The 11,008-nt window shown below is 37.7% G+C and overlaps 1 pseudogene; it reads left to right on the top strand.

The window, feature by feature from the left end:
- Positions 1-6,887: 6,887 nt before the first annotated feature.
- LOC109703454 (olfactory receptor 10D3-like) lies at positions 6,888-7,832 on the top strand (annotated as a pseudogene).
- Positions 7,833-11,008: the final 3,176 nt, after the last annotated feature.

Here is an 11,008-nt window from a genome sequence, read left to right as displayed (position 1 = left end):
TTAATATCCTCTTGGTTAAGTTTTGTGTGGTTGTAAGTTTCTAGAAATCTGTCCATGTCTTTGAGATTTTCAAATTTATTAGAGTATAGGCTCTCAAAGTAGTCTCTGATGATTTCCTCGATTTCTGTGGTGTTTGTTGTTATTTCTACTTTTGAATTTCTGATTTTACTGATATTTGTTTTTTCTCTCCTAATTTTAGTTAGGTTTGCCAGGGATCTGTCAATCTTATTTATTTTTTCAAAGAACCAGCTTTTTGTTTCATTGATTCTTTGTATTTTTTTTTGTTTCTATTTCATTGATTTCAGCCCTTATCTTAATTATTTCTTTTCTTCTGCTTGTTTTGGGGTTTGTTTGTTCTTGTTTTTCTAGGAGTTTCAGCTGTAATGTTAGGTCATTGATTTGAGGTCTTTCTGTCCTTTTGATATATGTACTCATGACTATAAACTTTCCTCTTAGGACTGACTTTGCTATGTCCCATAGGTTCCAGTAGGTCATGTTTTCATTTTCATCAGCTTTCAAGAAGCTTTTAATTTCCTATTTTATTTCATTAGTGACCCATTCATCATTGAGTAATGTGTTGTTTAGCTTCCAATTGTTTGTGTGTTTTTTACTGCTCTTTTTGTTGTTGATTTCTAATTTTAATGCATTGTGGTCAGACAGAATGTATGGGATTATTTCAAATTTCTTATATTTGCTGAGGCTTGCTTTGTGCCCTAAAATATGATCAATTTTGGAAAAGGTTCTATGAGCTGCTGAGAAGAATGTATATTGTGCAGAAGTTGGATGAAATATTTTGTAGACATCAGCTAAGTCCATTTGATCTATGGTGTGATTTAGTTCTAGGATTTCTTTACTGATATTTTGTTTGGATGACCTATCTATTGGTGATAGGAGGGTATTAAAGTCTCTCACTACCACTGTGTTGGGGTCTATATATGCTTTTAGGCCCTTCAGAGTAAGATTGGTGAAATTGGTTGCATTGACATTGGGTGCATATAGGTTGATAATTGTTGTTTACTTTTGGTGTATTTCCCTTTTTATTAGTATGGCGTGTCCTTCTTTATCTCATTTTATCAAAGTAGGTTTGAAGTCTACTTTGTCTGAGATAAGTATTGCTACCCCTGACTGTTTTTGGGGACCATTGGCTTGATAAATCTTCTTCCAGCCTTTCACTCTCAGCCAGTGCTTATTTCTATTGATGAGGTGGGTCTCCTGTATGCAGCAGATTGTTGGATCTTCCTTTTTAATCCAGTTTTCCAATTGGTGTCTTTTGATGGGAGAATTTAGTCCATTAACATTCAGTGTTAGTATTGATAGGCATGTGGTGATTCCTGTCATTTAGTTGTCTTTGTTGTTTAAGGGTTTGATCATGTGCAGCTGAATCAGTGTTACTCTTTGCTTTCTTGCCTTTTTTCTCCTGTTGTTTGGTTTTGCCTGCCCTTTCATGGTTTTGTTTGCTTTCATTTTCTGTGTGCAGAATTCCTTGGAGAATCTTTTGTAGTGGTGGCTTGGTGGTCATATATTATTTTAGTTTCTGCTTATCATGGAAGACTTTTATTGTCTGTCTATTTTGAATGATAGTTTTGCTTGGTAGAGTACCTGAGGGTTGAAGTTATTTTCATTCAGTGCTTGGAAGACCTCACTCCATGCTCTTCTTGCTTTTAATGTTTCTGTTGAGAAGTCTGCTGTGATTTTGATGGGTTTGCCTTTGTATGTTATTTGTTTTTCTCTCTTATAGCCTTCAATATTCTTTCTTTAGTCTCTGTACTTTTTGTTTTAATGATAATATGTCATGGAGTAGTTCTATTTTGGTCAGGTCTGTTCAGTGTTCTGGAGGCTTCCTGTACCTGAATGGGCATAGTTTTCTCTAGATTTGGGAAGTTTTCTGTTATTATTTTGTTGAATATATTACACATTCCTTTTGCTTGCACCTCTTCTCCTTCTTCAATGCCCATGATTCTCAGATTTGGTCTTTTGACGGAGTTGGTGAGTTCTTGCATTTTACTTTCACAGGTGTTGAGTTGTTTAACTAACAGTTCTTCAGTTTTTCCTTTAATTGCCATTTCTTCTTCAAGTTCTGAGATTCTGTCTTCTGTTTGTTCTATTCTGCTGGAATGGCCTTCCATTTTGTTTTATATTTCTGTTTCAATCTTTTTTCTGAGGTTTTACCATATCTTGGGTTATTTCCTCTTTAATATTGTCAATTTTTTATCTTAATTCATTTATCTCTCTTTTTGTGGTGGTCTCAGTTTCAGTTTGGCATTTATTTAGGGCTTCTATGATTTCATTTTTTTTGTGTGTGTGTTTTCTCATATTCTTTATTTTTGTCCTCTTGGAATTTTTTGAGTGTCTCCTGTACATTTTTGTTGACCATGTCCAGTAACATCTCTATGAAATTCTCACTTATTACTTGTAGGATTTCTTCTTTCAGATTGTTCTTGTGGGCTTCGTTGGGTTCCTTGGTATAGTTTATCTTTGTTTTGTTGGAATCTGGATCTGGGTATCCGTTTTCTTCATTTCACTCTAAATCCTGCAGTACTTCATTTTTTGGGGGAATAGTTTCCTTCCCTTTTTCTTCTTCCCATATTTCCACTAGGTAATGTTTCTATCCCTGAACTATGTGTAATTTAGTATTAGCTGGGTAGCAATATTAATACTCACAAAACCAAGAGAGAAAGATTAAAAAAAAGAGAGAGAGATGGAAAGATAAAAGGAATAGAGTAAAGAGGAGAAAAGAAAAAATGATAGAGATGGTGGATGATCAAACAGTAAACAAGGCAGCAAATCCCTTAAAGTAGGGAAAAGAATAAATTTAAAAATTTTTTTTAAAATCACCAGTTTTTGAGCGGTAGAATTGCAGTCTGAGTTATTCTGATGCTAGTTCTTTAGCATCCAGACCTGTCTGTGTGTGTCTCTTAGGTAGGTTTGGAGCCTTCCTGTGGCAAGTGGATGATGGGTGGGGTCCCATGGGCCTTTGGGTGGAGGTCTTCAGCTAAGGTGAAGTAGTGGGCCTTTGAAGCATGGACTTGGTGTGCCTGAAGGGTGCAGGCCAGCAGAGTGGAGATCCTGCATGTCTATGGATCCCTGGCCTGACAGGCTTGGGAGACACGGTCAAGCAGAACGGAGATCATGTTTGTGGGGGTCCCCAGCTTGGCAGGCCTTAGGGGCACAGCCTTGCAGAGTGAATATTGTGCAGTGCTGTGCAGGCTTTGGGGACATGGCTGGCAAAGCAGAGATTGTGCAGGGCTGGGGAATGCTGTCCAGTGAGACTGAGCTCCTGCAGGGCTGCACAGGCCTGGGGAGAGGGGGACGTGGCCTGGCAGAGATTGTAAATGTCTGTGGATCCCTGGCCTTAAGGGCTCCTCCCACGGAGATCCTGAGGGTCTGAGGGGTGGGAGTTTGGGGTAGCACAGCCCTGGAGGATCGGAGATCCCATGGCATGTGGAGTAGTGGCTCCACGGGCCTGTGGAGTGGGGCTTAGCATACAGCCCTGCTGTTCTTTTAGTGTATGGTGGCTTGGAGAGGCCTCCCAGGAGCTAGCGGTTCAGAGTGCTGATGTTTCAGCTCTCCCTGGTATTTTACCTCATCAAGCAGGTCTCCAGCTTCTTGTCAAAGTCCCTGGATCACAGAGGTCAGAAGGTCAGTGGCTGTGTTCTGGTCTTCATCTTGGATCTCCCACCACCAGCCTGAAGATGATCTATGACACCATGGCAAGCGAGCAGGTGGGTGGGCAAAGCCTGGGCTGCAGACAGTGAGGTTCTCCCGGCACATCTGTCCACCCACAGCCACCACCGCCAGACTGAGAAATTATCTTTATAGAGGAACACTTCAAATTTTGGTTTTAATTTCTTTTGTCTTCTCTAATTTATGCTTTTGTGTGTTTCTAGTTCTTAGATAAGAAATCTGGTGTTATATTTCCAAATCAAATAATAGGAAATATAGGCTGAAAATTATAATGATCTAAGTCCACTAAGGCTGTCATAAAAATCTGCCACAGACTACTTGACATAAATGACAGCAATTTACTTTCTAATAGCTCCAAAGACTGTAAAGTCCAAGAGGAAGCTTTGCAGTAGGGTTTGAGTTAGCCATTTTCTTGCTGTGTCCTTACATGAAAGGAAGGAGGGAAAAACAGCTAGAGAAAGAGAGCTGGTGTTTATTTCTCTTGTATAAGGATCCCATCATTATCAGATTGGAACCCCACTTTTCTAATTTCATTTAATTTTAATAACTTTATTAAAGGACTTTACTTTAACATAGTCTAATGGTGCTGAGGTAGAGGGGTGTGAACTAAATTTTCAACACAAGTCATTTCACAGCAAGAACTGTAGTGAAGCTGAACTTTAAGCACTTTAAGTTGTGTATTTAAAAGAATGAGATAAATGTTTGTTATTTTTCATTCAAATAATATATTCTCAAATTGAGGAATGATTTCCACATATGTCCTAAGATAAGGCTGTGCTCCTCAACTTTTCTCTCTTTTTCCCAGGTTAACTGTAGAAGTGTGATTCCATCTTGTTTACAACTCAGCAATGTTACAAGGATAAGTAATACCATATTCTACTTTGACTAGATCATTTACTAACTTCTAATTATTCCCTTTGCTCAGCCATCTGCTTGAATAGGACTCTTTGAGGAATGACATCCCAAGGGCTCCAACAGCATTTAGACTTCTTCATATGAACACAAAGTAGATGTTAGTGTCTTGGAAGACATCTTTGCAGAAGGCACATGCACATTCAACCTTAGGACATTTATCTGAGTTTATTTGGTTAAGAAGAAAGTGCTTTCTAGGTCATGAGAGGAGAGTCCTGTCCCTGGTTTATATTCTGATATCAAAGGCAAATTTGGACTTAAGATCATAGGAAAACAGATGGACAGATGGTAGAAGTTCAAAGTTCCTCCCTGTAAGTCACATAAGTGCCATCTTCATGTCTCATATTTCTCTCTCTCTCTCTCTCTCTCTCTCTCTCTCTCTCTCTCTGTCTCTGTCTCTCTCTCTCTGTGTGTGTGTGTGTGTGTGTCTTTCTTTTTCTTTTCTTTTTGGGCAGTGCTGGGGGTTTAACTCAGGGCCTTAAACTTGCTAATAAGCAGGCATTCTATCAACTGAGCCCCTCTGCCAGCCCTCTTTATTGTTTGTTATTTTTGAGATAGGGTCTCATTTTGTGTCCCAGCCAGCCAGTATTTCTGTTTCCCTGTATGGCTGTGATGCCTGGCACACACAAGCAATCTCAGTCATCGGTTAAATGGGGTCTTATGAATGTTTTGTCCAAGCTGGCCTTGAATCATAATCTAGTAGATCAAATTACAGGCTTGATCCACACCACATCTGGCTTCTTCTTCCTTTTTTTTTTAACTCTTTTATGTCTTATATATTTAGTGAAGAGCTATTTGAAGTTCTTGGTTTAAAAATGCTCTCAGAGTTCAGGACAAACTACCACGTTACTGCATGGTGCTCTTGGGCACAAGAATTGGCCACTATTTGCTTTGTTTGTTTTTTAACCCTTAATGCTGACTTAGGTGCTCACAAAACCCATCACCATTATTTCCCTTGATAAATAGGAATTTGAATTTGATTCAAAATTCTTAAAAGAAAGAAAACTCTAAGTGACCCTACACTTGAAACCTTTCATTTCTAATCTTTCTACAACGTGTGACATACAAAACTTTCTGAGAGCCATATAAACTATGTGTAGCTACTGCTTTGGATCTACCCATGTTTTGTAGCACAGTGTTAGAGCTACCTCCAGGACAAAATGCCATGGAGGTATAAACAGACCTATGTATTTATCAAAATTCAGCAAAAAGAGCAAGTTGTAGGTAGATGATCAAGCTTCTTTACAAGGTTGTCTTGGGTGATCACTACCTGCTTGTTTCCCATTAAGTCCTTATGAAGACAAATGAAGGATATGCAATTCTTGCCAGTCATTGAGTGAGTTATTTCACTTTGAGAACATGCTCTGCACTTGACACTGTTCTTTTCATAGAGGATAGAGTTGTGAATATCAAAAACTATTTACTCCCCCGGCCTTTACAATTGTTTGTGTGGGGAAAGAGGGATGGAAGATAGCTGGAAAGACAGGCTGATTTCTCATTGCTTACTGAGGAGGAGAAGGAACATGGATAACTTTCATGCAAAGTTTGAGAAGGCCGGCAGTGCTGGCACTCCATCACAGGTACAGCACAGGCAGTGAACAGACTGATGTCTTAAGAGAAAGAAAAATAAAGGATCTACATTCCTGGTTCTGCCATTCATTAGCTGCCTGAATTTAGAAGAGTTGCATAGCACTTCAACAGCCCACCTGCTTTCTTTTCTGTAGATTGACAGCATAGGGTTGCTGTTAGAATTAAATGAATTGATATATATAAGCATTTTGAACTGTAATGCAGTGTTGTTTGACCTTTCTTTAGGACTTACTTTTTAAAAAAGTATAAAATGTAATGCAGTCAGCAATCATGGAAGACAAATTCAGTGATTCTTAAGTTGTAGCTCCTATCTCCAGCAATGTAGAAAAACCCTAGAATGATTCTGAATCTCAATATCTCTCCACCATCAGGGAGGAACAGCATATATTTGTGTGGATCCTATCCTTTTCTTTGAAAATCATTTCTCTAACATATTTTTTCCACTATTATTTTAATAAGAGACATCTGCATTTGGAATCAGTACAACAAAACTGTTTTCTGTAGAATTTTCAGTTAACTTGAATGTTCCATTGCAGTTATAATGCCCCATAACTTATATCACAAGCACCCTTTTCATAAATTAAAAACAAAACACAATCATTTAAATTTTATTTCCAAGTATGTCTGCTCCATTGGCAGTAAGCGAGGGATTCCTCCATGTCCTATGTTTCCACTTATTTCATCCCTCAGGACTGGCTTTCATGGATATGAGGAACTGTTTGGTGGTGACTGACTTTATCCTCTTGGGAATCCCACACACAGAGGGATTGGAGAGTCTGCTTTTTGTCTTATTCCTGTCCTTCTATATCTGTACCCTGCTGGGAAATGTGTCGATCCTGGTGGCTGTTATTTCTTCCACTCACCTTCACATACCCATGTATTTCTTCCTAGGGAACTTGTCTGTGTTTGACATGCGTTTCTTCTCTGTGACCTGTCCCAAAATGCTGCTTTACCTTATGGGACTGAGCCAACTCATCTCCTATCAAGACTGTGTCTTCCAGCTCTTCTTCTTCTATTTCCTTGGAAGCATGGAGTGTTTCTTGTACACTGTGATGGCCAATGACCGATTTGCTGCCATCTGTAACCCTTGGCGATACACAGTCATCATGAGTCCTAGAATCTGTGTGGCCCTGGCTGCTGGCACATGGCTGTTAGGGTGCATACATTCCAGTGTCTTAACCTTCCTTACCTTTACCTTGCCATTCTGTGGTCCCAATAAAGTGGATCACTTCTGTGATATCCCAGCACTCTTGCCCTTGGCCTGAGCTGATATATCCTTAGCGCAGAGAGTGAGCTTCACAAATGTTGGGCTGGTATCTCTTGTCTGCTTTTTCCTGATCCTCTTATCCTATACTTGAATCACAGTCTCCATCTTGAGTATCAGTACAACTGAGGGCCGTCGCCATGCCTTCTCTACCTGCAGTACCCACCTCATTGCCATCCTCTGTGCCTATGGGCCAATCATCACTGTCTACCTGCAGCCCACACCCAACCCCATGCTGGGAACCGTGGTACAAATTCTGATGAATCTAGTAGGAACAATGTTGAACCCTTTGATCTATACCTTGAGGAATAAGGAAGTAAAGACAGTCCTGAAAAAAATATTGCAAAGAACAGGACAATTCATGAGAGTTAGTAAGAGTTAAAATTCACCAGATGGGTGAATTCATACCCCTGGGATTCTTTTTACCCCTGAGATGTAAAATTTAATTCCAGAATCCTCATCTATTGCAATGACAGAATTTTTAGCAAATGCTGAGTTCTGTGGACCACTCTATCATAACACATTGTCTTTTTTAAATGAGCTAAATATCTATATTTTACTAATGATTACTCATTTTTCTAAAATGAATAAGAAAGAGGCTAACAGCTTAATACAATAATGAACAAAATATATAAACAAGTAATTCACAGAAAAGGGCACTCAAATGGCCTGTAAGTACAGAAAAAAGGGCTGCCTTTACCATATGGTTAAAAAATTGTTGATGTTACTGTTAAAGAAGTTTTGTAAAAAAATGTGGATGCATGTAAGAAACTTTAAAATGTATGTAGCCTTCTTTCTACCTTGCTGAAGTCAACCTTAGGAAAAAGTCCACATGCCTATTGAAAAAAGTGGGGAAAATATTTTCATTACAACCTTGTTCATTATTGTGAAAATCTAGATATAACCTAATGGTTCAATTAAACATAAATTGCTAAGTAAATTCTTAATCTTCCATACTAGTACTGCTATAAAACTTTAAAAGACAAATCTCAATAATAATTATATAAAAAGGTTTCTAAGATATTCTATAAAATTTAAAATGATATTAGGGAATCATATTTATAAATTGTTTATAAACATATGTATTTAAATGTATGGACATTAAATATGAAAAGCAGAATCCAAAGTGCTAATAGCAATGAAAAGATTGGTTCTCTTTCAGCTGTGTTCCCTGATATAGTTGATGCAAATCTATCTAACAAAGAATAGAGGAAAGGTAAACAGAAATGTGTTTTTTCCCTGAGGAACTTGTCTGTGTTTAACATCAGTTTTTCCTCTATGACTTGTCCCAAAATGCTGCTCTACATTATGGGACTGAGCAGACTTATCTCCTACCAAAATTGTGTCTCCCAGCTTTTTTTCCACTTCCTTGGGATCACTGAGTGCTTCTCGTACACCATGATGTCTTATGACTGCTTTGCTGCCATCTGTTACCATCTGTACTACACAGTCATCACAAACTCTAAAATCTGCTTGTCTGTGGCTATGATCATGCAAGTATCTCTATTGTATGCTGACTTGTGTATTTTATAATGTTGGATTATCTAGGTTCTCCCTCTTCATCCATCTCCAGATTAGCTTAACCTTGTTTGTTATTTTGCCTTCTGTGAAGTACCTGGGAGGAAGGTCCTTCCCATCATACAATTTCCCCTTCTTTTCTTGCTTTACACCCTCCATATCACATGTGAGATAAGCTCATGGGGCAAGGCTAAAAACGGAAGGAAAAAATTTCAGTAACTGTCTGAGAAATCATATAAGCTTAAATTAATATGATATAATTAAATAAGATGAAACAACTTGAATTCATTAACAGAAAAAGTCCTTGGAAGTTTTTAATGAAACAGCTGATGACCTTTGAGAGTATCCCAATTAGCAAATTCTATTTTTCTTCATCCTACATCACTTATATTACTATATTTGTGAAGTTCATTTATTCCGTTTTTCCTGTTGCCCACTGATAGAGCAGTAGTAAGATACCTCAATATGATTTTGGATTTGCCTGTTCATCACTTTGCTATGTGATTTTTTTTTTTTTTTGCTTTATGAAGTTTGAAAGCCATACACATATCAGGGTGTCGTATTTTCTGACCAAACAAATAAATACACTAAAATATCCTTCTTTACCTTTCCTTCAGTAACTGGTTGAGAGAGTTAATAAAATAATCTTTTAAAAAATATTATAAAACTAAATTGTAGAGTCAAGATAATTTTTTTTCTTCCTCCCAAACTGGAAAGGGAAAAACTTTCCATCAAGGGGGCTCTTCCCTCAATCCCTTATTTGGCCCCATTCTTAATTTCTTTGCCTCAAGGTTCCTATGTAAATAAGGTTAGCCCCACCCTAAATAAAATGAAATGCAATAGTATAAAGTACTTATATCCATTTATGTGTCACTACCAGCTAACCATGTGATTGTCAGGTCAGATTAAGGGATTAATCCTGTAACTTTGCAAAGCATTCAGGAATCTCATGAATCTAGTGAATTTTTTCCAAGACTTCCATGTTAACTATAGTTAGTGAGAAACTTTTTTTATCTTATGTATTAGATTTCTGGGCAAGGATCCATGTAAACAAGTTCAAAACACTCAGGACCATGTAATCTGTATGGTACCTTGTGGGGCCAAAACCATGACATATATTAACAGTAGATAACTTTCAAAATATTGCTGCCATTTTTATACACCTGAATCTCAACCTTACCTCTCTGAGATTCGCATGCGCTTGCTAGACTAGATAAACCACAAACTTCATTTCATTACCTACCAATTTACAAAAAGAGTCAAGGAAATATTCAGTATTATACTTGCCTCGTACAACTGCCTCATATCTTTTATAAGCAACAAACACATCTATTTTTGTTCACAAATGGCTACATGGGACCTCTGGGACCACTGGATTGGATTTATAATGCCATAGAAAATAAAGATTATTTTCCTTTTGCTGGACCAATTGTGTTAAGTGCATAAGGCACACATAATTTTATCTCAACTCTTTGTACCTCTGATCAAAACTCTAAGCACTGTGCTACTGAAATTACAAATAGTAAGTTTTCTGATTCACTGTTATATTCAGTAAGTTCAGTTACCATGTAGTTTTCTTCATTCTTCTTCTCAGGAAGCCCTAGGCATAACACCTACATAGCAATCTTTTTACAAAATCCTATGACTCTGGCGCCACCATCTTTACCATTGTTTCAAAGAACTGCTTCATTGATTTGTGATTCAGATTTCTGGTTTTGATTCTGTCATATGAAGCTGATCATTTACAGAGTTCTTATGACTTGTCAGATATTATAGTGGATGCTATACAAAATTATCTCAAATCTCTTTTCCTATCAGACACACTACAAAAGTAATTCTGTGGGTACTTATTAAATTTCTGTTTACAACAGGTGCTGTTATCTTGCTAAATCCATAAAGACAAAGAAGGCCAATTCCCTGAAGGAGTCCACCATAGTATATAATGATAGATCTATGTTCTTATAATCAGAGGCAATGGAATTGTTCATATATAATGCAACAGTAACAGAACATACTTCATTTTAGAGCTAACCCTGTGCT

Source organism: Castor canadensis, chromosome 2, assembly GCF_047511655.1.
Source record: "Castor canadensis chromosome 2, mCasCan1.hap1v2, whole genome shotgun sequence".
Taxonomy (NCBI): Eukaryota; Metazoa; Chordata; class Mammalia; order Rodentia; family Castoridae; genus Castor; species Castor canadensis.
This window is presented reverse-complemented; position numbering and strand designations above follow the sequence as displayed.